We start from the raw sequence: 17,098 nt of genomic DNA on the forward strand, positions 1-17,098 counted from the left end.
AAAATCAGGTCAGATCCGGGTTGACCCGAACCCGAAAAAATCAGGTTAGGGTTGAGCTTTTTGACCCGAAAAGTTAAATGGATCAGGTTCAGGTCAGGGGTATTCGACCCGAAATTAATCTGACCCGAACACGAACCCGACCCGACCTGATCCATTTGCCAGCCCTAGTGAAAACTATGGGATTGCATTTTTTTTTATGGGACTGCATTGATTTAGCGTATATCTTCAGCGATCTTCACGGCGGCTACACATATACAGACATATATACGGTCGGATACGGATATACTTACCTTTTAATCCATTTTTTCTTACAATACTTCATACTCCGTATCCATTCTTATCTTATATTTCCTCGCTATTTTCAGTTTTTTCTTGAATAAAGAGTTTACACTAAGGGCCTGTTCACATTTACTTAATTTCAGTTCAGCTCCAATCAGTTCATTTCAGTTCAGTTCCAATCAGTTCAGTTCAGTTCAGCTCTTAATTTCCCTCTCACATAAAATAATCATTTCAGCTCAATTCAGTTCAGTTCAGTTCAGTTCAGCTCCAATCAGTTCAGTTCAGTTCAGTTCAGTTCAGCTCAGTTCAGTAAATATGAACAGGTTCTAAGGGTCTGTTCACATTTACTTAATTTTAGTTCAGTACAGCTTCAATCAGTCAATTCAGTTCAGCTCTTAATTTCCCTCTCTCATAAAATATTCATTTCAGCTCATTTCATTCAGTTCAGTTCAGTTCAGCTCTTAATTTCCCTCTCTCATAAAATATTCATTTCAGCTCATTTCATTCAGTTCAGTTCAGTTCAGCTCCAATCAGTTCAGTTCAGTTCAGCTCTTAATTTCCCTCTCTCATAAAATATTCATTTCAGCTCATTTCAGTTCAGTTCACAGCTCCAATCAGTTCAATTCAGTTCAGCTCTTAATTTCCCTCTCTCATAAAATATTCATTTCAGCTCATTTCAGTTCAGTTCAGTTCAGCTCCAATCAGTTCAGTCCAGCTTAGCTCAATTCAATAAATATGAACAGACCCTAAAAGAGTGTCAACTTTTGAGATTGAAGGAAATTTTCACAAGACTTACTAAACATGCATTGAAAATGTTGTAAGAAGACAAATGAGAGCAACATTTACAAATAGACGCAATTATTAGAAGGAAATTATAAAATTAAAAAATAATCCATAACCATTATAAAAATGCAAAAGTTGCTACTATTCCTTATGAATAGTGTTTTTTGGTGCTATTACATAGGTGCCCCTGAATTCATTGAATTGCCGATTTTGCCCTTGCTTTCTCACCTACTTCCTCACCTTCTTCCCCTCTGTCTTTCCATCTCAGAAGAAAAAAGGTCAGATTTAGGGGAAACAATGAGAGAGAACCTAGAGAGAGAAAACTAAAACTTCAGCAACTCAAGACCACCGATCATCCCTTTCGACGATGGGGCTTCGATTCTTCTCAGAATTTCGATCGTCACATTCATCAGGTCCGATCTCCTTTCTTTTTCTCGATTTTGTTTCAAATTTTTGGGGTTTACTTGTTCGATTGTCGTGGATTTTTGCATATATGTTAATGTTGTTTTCGAATTTTTTGGATTGAATCTTTGTGGGTGTATTTGTGTGTAGGAAAAAGAAGAATTTCTTGAAAAACCCAGTTCTTTATTTTACAATTTTCGTTGATTCAAGCATGATGATGAACTGGGTATTTCTTTTTTTAGTCAATTTTTTTTTTCCTTAACAGAAATTAAAAGTGAATGGAATTGAAATAGAACATAAAAAAAAAAGAGATTCTTAGTAGTTAGGAAATTGGGGTTTAATTTTAATTTAGTGGTGAATAAGTTAGTAATTTCCCCTAATTTGATTTTAAACAGAAGGAAAGAAAGAGGAATTGACATGGAAGAACAGGGCTTGGAAGGTGGTCAACCTGTAGATCAGTCGAGACATCCATCTGGGATCATCCCTACTCTGCAGTATTCTTGAGGTAAGATCTCTATCCTTTAATTTTTATAATCATCTAATATCAATTTTGACAATCTTTTCACAGTAATCCTTTTTTGTGCTACGTTTCTTCGTTAAGCTTCTTAATTAATTTTCTCAAATTCGATTAATAACTTGAACTATTTTAAAATGAAGGAGTGGTGATGAAACCCTCAAGGATTTTTGCCCTTTTGATCTTAAAGGGAAAAAGAGGAAAGAAACTGTGATGAACGGCGCCGGAGGTAATGGTGTTGGGGAAGTTCCTGCCATCATTTGATGAAACTCAGAAACTTGTAAGGTATTTTCTCTCCTTCAATTTGATGTGGTTGAATAGAAATATGTAAAAATTGCTCATTTCTGGAAGATTAGGCTGTAATTTTTTTCTTGGACTTTTGCTCAACAACTTTAATTTAGATGTTTGTTTTTTAATCATCAAAAATCATTTCTCGATCTAGCATTTCATTGTTAATCGAATTAGAGAAATTGAAGCAGCTCACATGTACTTTTTCAATTGATCAGCTGTATAGATGTAAAGTAGGGATATTAGAGGATATGATAAAGCAAATTTCAGTATATTGCTTGATTTTTAGTTTTAAGCTACTAATTACATAACCAAGCTTATTTTTTTACATTTAATTTATTTCATGTGTTTATTGTTTGTATTTCTCATCCATCAGACCAAAATAAATCCTTCTTAAAAAAATATATGGTCAAAGTTAATAAATAAACCATGCAAATGTCAAAATGTTCCTCCATATATACAAATAATTAAAGAACGGAGGAATTGAAGTATATATATCATTCAGTTAATAATAAAGCATGATACGAGTATTATGATAATTTTTATTTTCATCGCATAAATATGATGTTGATTATGATTCATGATCTTTCAATTTTCTTTTTATTGTGTGGACATAATACAATACCCAAAAAAGACGACTCTACAATTTATTCGTGGTTAGTGGTTGTATGAATTATGATATTTATCCAGTAGCTAATTTTAGATGTTTGTTTGGTTTGGGTCCATAACCATTATAAAAATGCAAAAGTTGCTACTATTCCTTATGAATAGTGTTTTTTGGTGCTATTACATAGGTGCCCCTGAATTCATTGAATTGCCGATTTTGCCCTTGCTTTCTCACCTACTTCCTCACCTTCTTCCCCTCTGTCTTTCCATCTCAGAAGAAAAAAGGTCAGATTTAGGGGAAACAATGAGAGAGAACCTAGAGAGAGAAAACTAAAACTTCAGCAACTCAAGACCACCGATCATCCCTTTCGACGATGGGGCTTCGATTCTTCTCAGAATTTCGATCGTCACATTCATCAGGTCCGATCTCCTTTCTTTTTCTCGATTTTGTTTCAAATTTTTGGGGTTTACTTGTTCGATTGTCGTGGATTTTTGCATATATGTTAATGTTGTTTTCGAATTTTTTGGATTGAATCTTTGTGGGTGTATTTGTGTGTAGGAAAAAGAAGAATTTCTTGAAAAACCCAGTTCTTTATTTTACAATTTTCGTTGATTCAAGCATGATGATGAACTGGGTATTTCTTTTTTTAGTCAATTTTTTTTTTCCTTAACAGAAATTAAAAGTGAATGGAATTGAAATAGAACATAAAAAAAAAAGAGATTCTTAGTAGTTAGGAAATTGGGGTTTAATTTTAATTTAGTGGTGAATAAGTTAGTAATTTCCCCTAATTTGATTTTAAACAGAAGGAAAGAAAGAGGAATTGACATGGAAGAACAGGGCTTGGAAGGTGGTCAACCTGTAGATCAGTCGAGACATCCATCTGGGATCATCCCTACTCTGCAGTATTCTTGAGGTAAGATCTCTATCCTTTAATTTTTATAATCATCTAATATCAATTTTGACAATCTTTTCACAGTAATCCTTTTTTGTGCTACGTTTCTTCGTTAAGCTTCTTAATTAATTTTCTCAAATTCGATTAATAACTTGAACTATTTTAAAATGAAGGAGTGGTGATGAAACCCTCAAGGATTTTTGCCCTTTTGATCTTAAAGGGAAAAAGAGGAAAGAAACTGTGATGAACGGCGCCGGAGGTAATGGTGTTGGGGAAGTTCCTGCCATCATTTGATGAAACTCAGAAACTTGTAAGGTATTTTCTCTCCTTCAATTTGATGTGGTTGAATAGAAATATGTAAAAATTGCTCATTTCTGGAAGATTAGGCTGTAATTTTTTTCTTGGACTTTTGCTCAACAACTTTAATTTAGATGTTTGTTTTTTAATCATCAAAAATCATTTCTCGATCTAGCATTTCATTGTTAATCGAATTAGAGAAATTGAAGCAGCTCACATGTACTTTTTCAATTGATCAGCTGTATAGATGTAAAGTAGGGATATTAGAGGATATGATAAAGCAAATTTCAGTATATTGCTTGATTTTTAGTTTTAAGCTACTAATTACATAACCAAGCTTATTTTTTTACATTTAATTTATTTCATGTGTTTATTGTTTGTATTTCTCATCCATCAGACCAAAATAAATCCTTCTTAAAAAAATATATGGTCAAAGTTAATAAATAAACCATGCAAATGTCAAAATGTTCCTCCATATATACAAATAATTAAAGAACGGAGGAATTGAAGTATATATATCATTCAGTTAATAATAAAGCATGATACGAGTATTATGATAATTTTTATTTTCATCGCATAAATATGATGTTGATTATGATTCATGATCTTTCAATTTTCTTTTTATTGTGTGGACATAATACAATACCCAAAAAAGACGACTCTACAATTTATTCGTGGTTAGTGGTTGTATGAATTATGATATTTATCCAGTAGCTAATTTTAGATGTTTGTTTGGTTTGGGTGCGATTCGTCCCGGGTAAGGCACTGAAGGAGGGGTTGTGATATTCAGGATTTCTCAGCTTGGGAAAGTAGTGATGATTGTGTTTCGAATTGTGTTATCTTATCACATAATGTTTCTGTGGTTTCGAATTGTGGTATCTTATCTTTGTATGGTTAGTAAGGTAGTGATGATTAAATTTTGATTTGTGTTATCTTGTTACATATGTTTCATTGGTTTCAAATTCTATTCTCTTATCTTTGTTATTTGTGTAGTGTTTAAGCTCAATCGCTCTTTCAATTGTTGTGACTGTAGTTTTAGAATGGTTTTCATGATTCCATATAGTATATTTCTGTTTGTTAATGGCTTTCTTTTTTTACTTTTAGAATTTATGACAAATGGTTACTCTTTGTAATGTGAATTTGAATTTTTCTTTATCTTTCCAATGCTCTGTAAGCCTTTTGCTGTCTTCTTTATGCGGTATTTGTTATAGTTGTTTATAATCTGGTGGCAAGCATGGTCTATGTATTATAAGGCTTGCACTTGCATATTTTTTTTAAAATGTGTTTCTGGAACGTGTTTTTTGTTGTAATTATCTTCTACAATCCTGAGCTTTGCTATCTATAAATTATTGCTTACCAAGTACTCTCATCAAATGCAGATTTCTGGTGGAAATCATGGCTGGGCCATTAATTCAATCAACTAACATCCCTGCTTCATTTGCATTAAATGGCCAATTTCAAAGATCTGGGCCATTTATTTCATATTCTTAGTAATTTTGTCAATTTTGTTTATGTCATTTGATGAATATGATGATCTTACATAAAATGGGTACTTAGATTTGTTACTTATTACTTTGTAAGTTAAAAAAGCTACTCACAAATAAGGAATGATAAAAAGATAAAGGCTACATTTAATCGTTTGTTGTTAAATTATGGGCAATTTTAATTTTTGTAAAAGATTGATAGAATTTTCTTTACATTTTTGAAAATGGCAACTTCGAGGAACAAAACATGTTTTTCTTACTATTTTGATAAAAAATCTGAAGTACACAATCTGAACCAATTTCAGCATTTGAACTCTAAAAATGACAAAACCAACAACGTTAGATCAGCTGCCAGAAGATGTAGATGACTTGATTGACCTCAACTTGCTGTTCTCAACCCCATTCATTGTTGAAGAAACCTTGCAGCAGGATCCTGAGGACACTGCAGACAAAAAAGCCGTGAGTCTATAATGCTTTATTGCATTATGTATTATTGCTCTTAGTTTTTGGGATTATTTATCATATAATTTCTTTTCTTTAGTATCTAAACCTTTCACAATTTAGTGAGTTGCTATTCACTTTTAGTTCTTGACTGTGTGTGTGTGTGTCTATGCTCGTGCCTGCGTGGCTGCATGTACTGATATTTGTGCTGTGCTAAACTGCTGATCCTATATGGAATATGTATTTCCCATCCATTTTCATTCACAGAAATTTTAGTGCAATATACTAAATTAGCCATGAGTACACGTAGTTAACACTATCTACATTTGTAGATTGATCTTGCTTGTATTATGCTTTTTTCTAATTTACCTTGAGTTTAGATAAGTTCAAAGTATTAACTCATAAGCTATGCTAAATTCTGATGAGAGCTTCCTACTGCTTATTCCAACATCTCAATTTGAAACAAAATCCATTATAAAATTAGATTACAAGTATGAACCGAACTACAAAAATTCCGTGAACAAGGAAGCCACAGAAGCTGCCAGAAATGTAAAGAGAAATGCCACATCCTAAGCCCATAATCATTACGATTGATTCACCTTCACCTCCAATCTGATGATGTAGTATTAATAAGTGTGCAGGTTTTAGTAGTATCGCTATATAGGTTCCTCGATTGACTGATAAATGCTTAACCCTTTGTTTCTTGTAATTTTGCTATTTTTGTTTTGAATTTGTTATGGTGGATTGAATTGATTCTCTGCTGATGCTGTCTTTAGTATTACTGGACTCTTGGAAAGCAAGGGTTCCTCTTGGTTATCTCTTACTCCTTAAATTTGCTTTGGGTTTTGTATTATAATGCTTATTTTTCTATCAATTGTGTGCATTTTTGTATTAGTTGTTGAAGTCTGGACATTTAGCTAGGTGTAAATTACAAAATAAACTTGATCATATTCTACATTCAAAGAATAAACCAAAAATTGGGGCAAACAAACAATCTAAATCAAAATAAGGCTTGTCTATGGGTAGTATCAGTTTATATTTATGAAAATGAAGAAGATGTGAAAGAAAGAGCTAACACATGGTAATATTAGTTTATATTTTACGAAAATCAACAGAATTTGAATTGCAACTGCTCTATAACTGTCAAGGTTTTCTTTGAGTTTTGATCAGATGAAAAGCTGCTATTATTAGTGGGTAGATACTGGGAAAACACTAACCACCTTTATCATTTTCCATGATTACCTTTTGTTGCCATTGGTCATTACTTTCTGAAGCTTTGTTAAATTAATTTATAATCTGTTTTCTCGGAGAATGAAGATAATGTGCTTGCTTGTTAATCAGTTGGGGACGGTGGGTAAAAAGCGCTTCGACAATTACAAGCTGAAGAAGATGAAGAGGAAAGGTTTCAAGTAGACTTGAAGAAAGCTTTACACAGTTCTTTTCATTTATCATTTCTTAATTTGCTTTGATGCTATTTTTAAATTGATTTGTTGACATAGTTTTTTGCTGGTTTTGATTTATTGTTCACAGAAATAATGAAATAATGATTTAAAGTGCGAGAATGCAGCGATGGAGACAACATTGATGAGAAGAAGAGGAGTTGCAGTTGAGAAGGATGGCAATCCAGCCAAAAGCTAAGATGAATTTTGGCTGCCTTACCAGAAAATATCTGTTGATATGGGTCTTTGGTTATGATTTTGTGACATCTGATAATTGCCAAAATAGCAAGATTTTCTTCTTTGCATGGTTAGCTCTTTGCCTGATTTCTTTTTTTCGGTTGCATATTTTCTTCAATTATTCAATTATTGAATGTGCATCTTTTAATAAATTATATGAAATATATATTGACTAATTATTAGTCAAATTAAATTATGATGATACTGAAATTTTTGCCCCTGGTGATGCTGATTCTGTTTCATACTTAGGAAGTCAAAAATATATGAGTTGCTGCTATTATATGTATATAGATGAACTTTGGAGCTTGGACTTGGATTGATTTTTGAATGTCTGGTTTATTAGTGCTAGCAATTTCCTGGATCATAGTGTTAAGCTATTATTAATCAAGAATTGAGTAGAGTCAAGTGATTGGATGCCCTGGTTTCCATCAGCTCATTACCTAGGTCATCCTGGGTTCAAGGCTCCTGTCCCCTTCTCCCTGGACATTATTTCTTAGTAGCCACCTTTTTTTTTATTTATTTTTTTTTAGGAGGAAAAGTAGTAGCCACCTTCTACAGGCCACCTCGAGAGGGTAATTGTGCACCTGATCTGGAAAAACAGTTTTAGGCTATCAAATACTGCATAGTTTGTTCACTTGTGCTGGTTTTATTTCATATGATCGATTTGTCTCAGAAAAACCTATGTTTGTACTCAGCAGCTTCATTATTAGGTTTTATATATGCTCAAGCTTTGTTATGACATACATTGCCATTTCTTCTAGAAATTGTCTATTTGCCAAATCAATTAGGTAACTAATAAGGATAGAAATAGTTGCCTTAGTGACAATTAGTACACCTTATTCTTTTTATTGATTGTCGGGTAGCAAAATTTCAGAGTGGTTTGTATCTTAAAGAGGTAATACTAAAATATAGCTTATTGGTAGATGGTGTCCTGATTAGCCGATTATTGAGTAATGACTGAAATGTATGGTATTTTTGTTTTATCTTTTTATTACTGGAATGCAATTTTTGATGAAGTGTATGGTATGCTACATTTTTACAGGTAAGGAAACATTGTTGCAGAGATGTCGAGAGCTGGAAAACATCCAAGATAAAAGCAATAGATAGTGCTAATCTAGAACAGATTTGTAAGATCGATGTCTTCTATTTAAACTCCCTTGCTAGATTATCAAGAATATCATAATGAGTCATTAAAGAACTCATAATTGTACCTCAAAAAATATTGTTGATCTTACATTAGTGTCACAGTTTCTTAATTTAAATGTTTTACTAACTACTTGGGGGTGTTATATGTATAGTTATCTAACCATAGAATACATCTCTATTTTAAATAAATAATAACTAGGAGGGTTTTAAAAATATTGCTCTTTTTTTTCTGTAACAAAAATGGATGATGTTTTTAAAAACTTCTGAGAAATAATTAGGGGTTTTTTAAGCTTTGGATGATCTAATGTGATGGTGTGTTCTATGTATTCCCCATTACTAATTTTCCCTTAATTTACATGTTCGAAAATCATTTTGATTACATGTTGAATAAGTTATTCGGTATAGATTTTGGGAATCATATTGGCCATGATCAAGAGTTTACTTCTTAGTCAAAATTGACATAAATTTAACAAAAAAGAAACTTTAGCTAAATCACATGCATATAATCCCCATAGACCAACACAAGTCCTTCCGGCGCATTTTGTCCTCACTCATGCGCACCCCAAGAAAACTCCCAAGACTACTCCCAGCCAAGCATGCTTAACTATGGATTATTATTAGAATATGGGCTTCCTAAAAGGAAGATGCATCTTGTTGATATGAGTAGTATATCAAACTCCTTTAAAGCAATCATGAGGGGTATTACAACTATTATATGTCCATATGTCTAACTGAGCAACTTTGTTTAAGTCAAAATCAACTAAACTTTCTAAATATATTTTCAAGATTATATATGTTTATGTTTTTTTGGGTTAAAATAAGAGTATTTTTTGAGTTAATAACACCCACAATTCCTTCTATAGTTAATAAGGTCCACATTTCTTTTTTGAGATAAAAAGCAGTTTTTATATATAAAACATATGCATGTTTACATAATTTAATACATTGCATGTAATAACAAAATAGGCCATATTATATCTCCCACTAAGGCCTTGTTCTCATCAGATTATTTTCAGTTCAATTCAGCTCTAATAAGTTCAGTTCAATTCAGTTCAGCTCCTAATTTCATTCTCTCATAAAATATTCATTTTAGTTCAGTTCAATTCAGTTCAGCTCTACTACGTTCAGTTCAGTTCAGTTCATCTCAGTCAATGAGAACAGACCCTTAGTACACTTTTTCAAAAATGTATACTTTCTTTTTTGCACTAAATTTAATGATTTGGCCACTTGTACTCATAAGGCATAACCCAATAGCCAATAGTCCATTGACCTAACATATTCATAATCTTTATTTATGACCAACAATACACAATCCATGTTCAACCAACAAAGACTCCAACTCCAACTAATATTGATAAAGAGGATCCTAACTAATAACATTTTGATACATTTAACTTTAAATCTATATACACTAAGCATACTTGACCCATTTAAAACAGTGTAAGTAATTTAAGTCGGAGCCCAAACACAACCACGAATATCAGAAAAACAAACACAGCCGCGAATTGTACTTATCTTGCCGTCGGAGGGGCACGCGCAACGCGCGTGCTCCAACGACTAGTAATAATAAAAAAAAGGATAAGAGTATATATGATATTTGATGGCACTAAATCTTAAATTCTTAATAGCATATATACCTTTATAATCACTCTCTTTTACTAATTAAATACGGAATATTTCTTATTTTCTTATATTCACTCAATTTTCAAAATCTTTTTTAAAAACATGATTTTGCTCAATAAGAGCACTATAAAAATGTGCAAGAAGGCAAATAGCTAGGAACATATTTCTAGAAAATATTGCAAGAGTCGGTGTCTAAAAAAAATTGGTGGAAGAAATTCTTGCAATGTTTTATAATAAAATAATGTATGTCATCTTCATGGCATATGGTTGTCAATTAAAATTGAAAAGATAATTTTCGCAGACTTTAGAGACAAGTTAACATACGTCGTTTAATAATACCATAAACATGTATATGAAAGAAAAAAATGAGTTGGTAATTTATTTTTGGTAAAACTGTACATTTTGTCAAATAATAAGTAATTAGGGTAAGCTATATATATGAAGTTCACCACTTAATTTTCCTTCTAATTTCAATGGTTGTAATTTGTAATAGACAAAATGGATATAACAAAGGTCCTTCTCATAGATGACAATGATGGTGGAGATCGATAACCCTCAGGACCTTCCATTGTCTAATAACCGTTTATTTTGGTGGAAAACATTTTCCTAGAAAATAATTTTTCTTCATCTATCTTTCCATTTTTCGTTGTTTTGATGAAAGATAGAAAACAATTATTCTAATGGTGGAAAATTTCACTTTAGAAAAAGAAAATTGTTTTCCTTTGAAAAGAAGGTATGTCACATTTTCCTCTTCACTCATTATTTACTTCTCCTTATACTCTCTCCCATCCTTATTTTTACTTCATTTTTCCTTTTCTCCTTTTGTTTTCCTTCAAAACAAAAGGAGCCTATTCACTTCAGCTTAATTTCAGTTCAGTTCAGTTCAACTCCAATCAGTTCAGTTCAATTCAGCTCCTAATTTTTTTTCTCTCATAAAATATTTATTTCAGCTTTATTAAAATCAGTTCAGCTCCAATTAGTTCAATTTCGCTCAGCCCAGTAAATATGAACATGGCCGGTGTACATTAAAAGAAGGTGTTATATTTATTAATCTAATTATATGTACAAAACTTTTTAGATGATGATAAAATTGTTTGAAAAAGGCCAGTTATATCATTTTTTTTTTTAATTTGTACTTGAAAAAAGGGTAATTGTCATTTTCTATTACTAGGATGAATTCAAGTATGTGCTAATAGACAATAGACAAGGCCCCCTATATGTACAAACTATATCATTGGATAACTAAATCTATCGCAACAACCATCCAATAGAGTGGAAAGGCCAACTTTATGGAACAATTATCTTATATGCATGTTCTCTTCAACTTATTTTCAAAAACATATCATAAGTATTGCCATATTCAAACCAAAACTATTAATATCTTTGATAATTACTAATATCTTTGATTGTATATTTATGATAATTATGAAAGTTACATATTTGATTTGTACAAATTAAAAAACAATCTAACAAGATCCTACTTGACAACAATTTTTATTTTTTTGGGTGGGGGTGGGGGGATACTATGTATTAGTTTAAATCAAGTTTATTGTTTACAATACTTTAAATCAGACTAGATAGACTAGAAAATTTAAGATCAAGCCTTAATATAATCATAGATAAACCTCTTATTTTATGCCCTCTTCACCAGAAGTAAGGTATTCTAATGTAAATTATGCCCAAACCAATTTAAATAATACTGTATTAAATAAAATTAGAAATCCAGAGAAAAGGATTAATTCATTAATCCTTACAAAGTTGCAAAAAGAAAAAGAACGACAAATACAAGTTTATTTGTTGCCAAACGAATTTTTGTTAATCCGGTGTCATTTCTATAAATATATTGAAAAAAACGTGGCCAATTATTCAGTACTTTTGGTGAGCTGTCCAATTACTATTTGTAACTTGTATTTACTGTTTGGTGAAGAAATTACACATGTACCCCTCCACTGGTACTTAAAATACGATTATATTACTGATAAACAAATTTCTAACTGGGCATAGCTCGAAAAAGAAGGCATTTTTACTCAATAGCCACCTAAGCATCTAACCTAATTTTATATGGGCCCAACAACCCAATAGTAAATTAAAAAAAGGCCCTTTTTTTTTTCCTTTTCCTTTTAAAAAGAAACTACTCTTTGTATCCTTTTTAATTACATGTTCACTTTTTCGCTATTAAAAGTTCATCAAATTTAAACTACTGCGTAATGCTATATATACACAGTATGATCTTGTTCGGTTATTTCAATATTTAATTTTTATATATTGTACTATATTGTAACTTTTATTACCTATTGATTTCATGCAATTAGAAATCCAAAATCACTAACAAGGTATGTAGTAAATATTTCTCAATCTTTGAACATCTAATTTACAACCGTTTGAATATGACACTATTTATAATTAGAACATCTCCAATATAGACTAACTGTTAAATTAACTTGTCATTCCACATACGAAGTATAATTTCAATGACAACATTCTTTGTAGCTATTTAGTATTTAGTGCCCCAATAATTAGCTACCACGAGTAACTTGCCTATCAAATTAGGTTGACTTTTCAATTAGTCTTATAAATTAAACTATTTTAATATATTATTCCTAAAAAAGTTAAAACTTATTTCTCAAGTAAATTAATATGGGCAAGCTGATTTACTTGGCCAAGATAATTGTATTTTTTTTATCTCCAATGGTCAATCTAGTACTCATAAAGTCATAATTCACTTAAAGTAGTGAAAAAAGATAATAGCCCCAATAGTCAATCTAGTTACAACTATTAAAGTTGCTCTTAATATTGATCACAATTTAAAAAATAAACATAAAAAATGTTTCACTTAAAGTAATGTAAAAAAGATGATTATAATTTCCATATTCATACTCGGTTATTAACTAATCCTCCTATGTGTTTTGTAAATATACTTCATACTCCGTATTAACTATTGTTGATAAATACCATGTACTTCAAAACATTGGGCAATAGTAATAAGAGGTTTGTGGAGAGGTTTGCGGGAACAATTGTTGTGGGTTGAAGTTTGTTTTCTAAAGGTTTGTCTACACAAACTGGTTTGAACTTGTTGAGTTGGCAAAAATTTTAACCTTTTCTTTTTTTTTTTTTTTAAGAAAAAAATGTTAGTGGGTGAATTTAATAAGTTGTATTGATAGTGGGTCCCTTATATAAACTTGTAAATAAGTTTATCTATTGTTGATGAAAGGTTTGTTGGGAGAAAGGTTTGTGTAATGATGACGTGTCAAGTGTACAAGGTTTGTTATGTTGTGGATGCCCAGTTGAACCATACAATTGTTACAGAACATAGAGAGTTATTCAATTAATTTGAGATTGAGGAAATAATAAATTTTAAAAGAATAAAAGACGACCTCGAGGTCTAAATCATCTTGGATATTGGGGTATATTTCACAATCAGCTTCCACGTGTCCACACCAAAGCCAAGTGTTTAAAATCTAACAAAGAACAAGTCACTGCCAGTGTACATGACATTTCATTGGCACACGTGTCCCTCTTGAAAAAAATACACTAAAAAAATTAAATTAATCAACAAATCAATAAATTGTTTACAATATATTGACAAAGTGTCGCCATAATCTTTATCTCTTTCGGTGTTAAAAAGGGCGCATGACGTGGCAAAATCATCAATATTTTAATAATAAAATATAAATAATGGGGTTATAAATCAAGTATTATCAAGATATTATTAAAATGAAATAGTAACTCCAAAGTTCAAAAGTGATTTCCACATCAGCACAGTAAAAGATACCACTTTATATTTTATATATACTATGATTTATTTAATGAAAAAGATTATATTATGTCATAATAACATAGATTAACATTATGATTATAAGAGAAGGCCGCGTGTATTATTAGAGGCCCATCTTATAAGCTTGTTTAGTTGGGTGTATAAAAGGTAAAGTTGACATTGACATTTTTTTGCTTTAGGTCAAAATCCCATGAACAGGGTTATTTTAAACTTGGAATTCATGTGAGCCAAGTATTTTTATTTCATACTTGGTAGATCTCATTTATGAAAAAATATTCAGTGGATTGAGATTGGGAAATCTTGCTATACTTGCGGCTGTCTATGCCTCTTACAAAAGTATGATCAATAAAGTGTTTTGTTAGCTTATTTGGTATGGTTTTAGGGAGCGATACGTTCTTGTTATTTTTGTTGTTGAGTAAGGCTATCTAGAAAATTGTTTGATGGTGAATTTGATGATTTGTGTATTACTCTTTTTATTCACGAAAGAATCTTGGATATTTTATTAAGAAATGGTGGATAAACATATATTAAACTTGTTCGGATCCTCAAAAGGGCTCGATAAATATCATCCATTGTTTAAAAAATCGACGGATGATATAATCTCTCCCCAAATTGAGAAAATACGAGTTGATATCCTGTATTAATAAAACTTTTTAATATAAGGGTATCTTCGTCATTTTCAATTGTGAAGTAGGGGTATCGCTCTAACTTCAATAATAAAGCTTGTAAACAGAAGAATAACTTGGAGACAGAGTTAACTCTTGTGGCTGCCATTTAATGGAGGAAACAATAGAGAAGTGAAACACCTACTTTTTGGGGGTTAATCATACCCTTATTTCCTCCAAAAATAACCTCTTGTTTTTTCATTACCACTAATTTTAAGCTCTTGATTTCGAAATGCATGGTTAGTATTCAACTCTACCTTGTATAGTTTTGGTAAAACTCTAAAGGATACAAATCCTAAATTTTGTGTGAACATAAGCCAAAATTGGATGTTTTAGTGAAAATTGTAGATGTTTATATGAGAAATCTGAAAACTTGAAATCGATGAAGATAAAAAAATCATTGTAGATGATAGTGTACGAAACCGATCCTGTGCTTCAACCATCGACTTAAACTTTTGGTTAACTCCCTATTGTTAAAGGACCAACTCAACCAAAAACTTAAATCAATGGTTGAAGCCCAAGATCGGTTTGTATACTCTAAGAAAGAGGGTAATGCTTTGTACTCCTTCAGATTTATTCCAATATTTTATTACAACTTTTTTATAATTTTGTGTAATACTTAGTTGTGTAAAAAGTAAATAGGTTAAAAAGTAAGATTGATTAGTTTTATCTTATCTTATGATAAGCACATATAGCTAAGTTTTATGAGTTTATTATCACAAGAAGTGTATTTTTGATATTCAGTTTGTGCATAATATGAGCCAAAGAACTAGTTAAGATATTATAAGTGGTCATTTTACTATAAATGGACATCCGAATTTATGCACATATGCGTGCCTTGGGCGTTTGAGGTTATGCATTCAGTCCAACATATAGTATAAAAATGTAAGATTGATATCTTTGGCATTATCTGGCCCATAAGCCCAAATACAGCATGCCACTGGTGGACTGGGCCCAAGTTATACCTCAATAAACTCGGCTATCTTTTACCATTTCTCTAAAAATTCTTCATGTTTTTCTACACGGCTCAAGTTCAGTTATCCAAGTTTAGTATTCCCTTTGATCTTTTTTTTTTTTGACAGCCTTAAATGTTTTTTTTTTTTTTCCTATCTTGAAACTTTGTATATTGTAATGCTTGATAAATACTAATTAATAAACTACTCATTGAATATTAGTAAAACATAATAAGCTACTTGTTAGTTCTTGTCAAAAAAAAATACTTGTTAGTTGCATATTAGTTAAACATATAGTTATTGTATTAATAAGCTACTCATTAAATCATTGAGACATATCAAATAAAACCCAACATTACTGTTATGTTTTATACATTGAGGGACATTTAGGATATGTTCTCAACTAATTACTAGTGTCAAGATTCAAGGGAGAAGAACAAATAGGAATATAGGATCATAGCGAGTGAGTATAACACCCACACAAGCCCTTTTGTGCAACAATTTAAGTGGCTGAACAATAAGCTGATCTTTAAAAAGAGTTGGTTTGAAGAATATTTGATATGCTTCAATAATCATAATTTTTTTGAGGAAATTTCACATTAGTTTTACTTATTTTAGATCTGATTAAATAAATTTAAAAGTTCAGATCAGAAAAAATTAAGTTCTGACATACTTTAATGTTTTATGTGTGGTACATTCATTTTCTTAATATCTCTAATTTTGTAATGTAATTAAAAATTATGAAAATGAACTATTATTAAAATACACATTATTACAAATCTAACAAGACCCAACTTGATATTTTTTTACAATAAATTATTGTACACATAAGGTTAAGTTTGGTCAAATCAGATAATCAGATCAGATTAGACAGATAAGTTCCTTCGGATCAAATAAGCAAAAAGGAAGTAAACTAAACAAGCCCTTATGGAGTATATGGAAACATATCTTTAAAAGGCTTCGCCACTTGGAAATTTGTTTACATGTCATACATTTAGCATGGCTGACATAGAGTGAAAGGGAACTTCAAAAGTAGTTTGAACCAATTTTTATTTAATTTTCTATTGAGAAAAAAACCTCATATGTGAGTTAAGACTAGTTATCCTACATGAAAAAAAGGAGAAGGATAAGAATAAGAAGTAGGAAAAGGAGAATGACTATACATATGATCAAGATTAATTAAACCTAATATCCACAAATATGTGATGATCCAAATTAAGTGTGCCATAGATAGAGGTGATGAAGGGTGAGGACAACTTAATTGCTTGCTTTG

At 31.2% G+C, this 17,098-nt stretch overlaps 1 long non-coding RNA gene across 9 annotated transcripts; it reads left to right on the forward strand.

The window, feature by feature from the left end:
- Positions 1-1,307: 1,307 nt before the first annotated feature.
- On the forward strand, positions 1,308-8,939 carry LOC145596635 (uncharacterized). Of its 9 annotated transcripts, none has more exons than XR_014103279.1 (10): positions 1,308-1,475; positions 1,860-1,969; positions 2,122-2,263; positions 3,148-3,292; positions 3,432-3,507; positions 3,677-3,786; positions 3,939-4,080; positions 5,442-6,005; positions 7,329-7,733; positions 8,706-8,939. It is a non-coding gene; the product is annotated as an uncharacterized LOC145596635 (long non-coding RNA). The 9 variants fall into 9 exon arrangements; XR_014103278.1 differs by lacking the exon at positions 3,432-3,507 and adding an exon at positions 1,615-1,690 and having other exon boundaries at positions 1,309-1,475; XR_014103277.1 differs by lacking the exon at positions 3,432-3,507 and having other exon boundaries at positions 1,309-1,475; positions 7,329-7,389; positions 7,518-7,733.
- Positions 8,940-17,098: the final 8,159 nt, after the last annotated feature.

This window comes from Chenopodium album, chromosome 20 (assembly GCF_948465745.1).
Source record: "Chenopodium album chromosome 20, dcCheAlbu1.1, whole genome shotgun sequence".
In the NCBI taxonomy this organism is placed as follows: Eukaryota; Viridiplantae; Streptophyta; class Magnoliopsida; order Caryophyllales; family Amaranthaceae; genus Chenopodium; species Chenopodium album.